Source organism: Olea europaea, unplaced genomic scaffold (genome assembly GCF_002742605.1).
Source record: "Olea europaea var. sylvestris unplaced genomic scaffold, O_europaea_v1 scaffold87, whole genome shotgun sequence".
Classification (NCBI taxonomy): domain Eukaryota; kingdom Viridiplantae; phylum Streptophyta; class Magnoliopsida; order Lamiales; family Oleaceae; genus Olea; species Olea europaea.
Genome location: NW_019267155.1, coordinates 491,170 through 491,608, shown reverse-complemented (window position 1 = coordinate 491,608; position 439 = coordinate 491,170).

Below are 439 nucleotides of genomic sequence, written 5' to 3'. Positions count from 1 at the left end.
TCCTTAAAGAGTGTGGGCCAGTAAAAACCTGATTGGAGAATTTTCGCCGCTGTCTTAGAAGCACCAAAATGCCCTGCATATATAGATGAGTGACAATTCTCTAATATCAAAGGCACCTCTTTCTCTGGTACACAACGCCGAACGATTTGATCAGCCCCCCGCCTGTAGAGAATGGGGTCTTCCCAAAAGTAGTACTTCAATTTCGCGAAGAATTTTTTCTTCTGGTGACTTGAGTAATCTGGAGGTATGATAGACCTGGCTAAATAGTTAACTATATCTGCATACCAGGGTGTTTCCATCACACCAAAGATCTGCTCATCTGGGAAGATCTCGTTTATTTCCACTGTCTCTTCCTGTTCTGTGTCCTCAAGCCGAGATAGGTGGTCCGCTACCACGTTTTCACTGCCTTTCTTATCCTTAATTTCCAGGTCAAACTCTT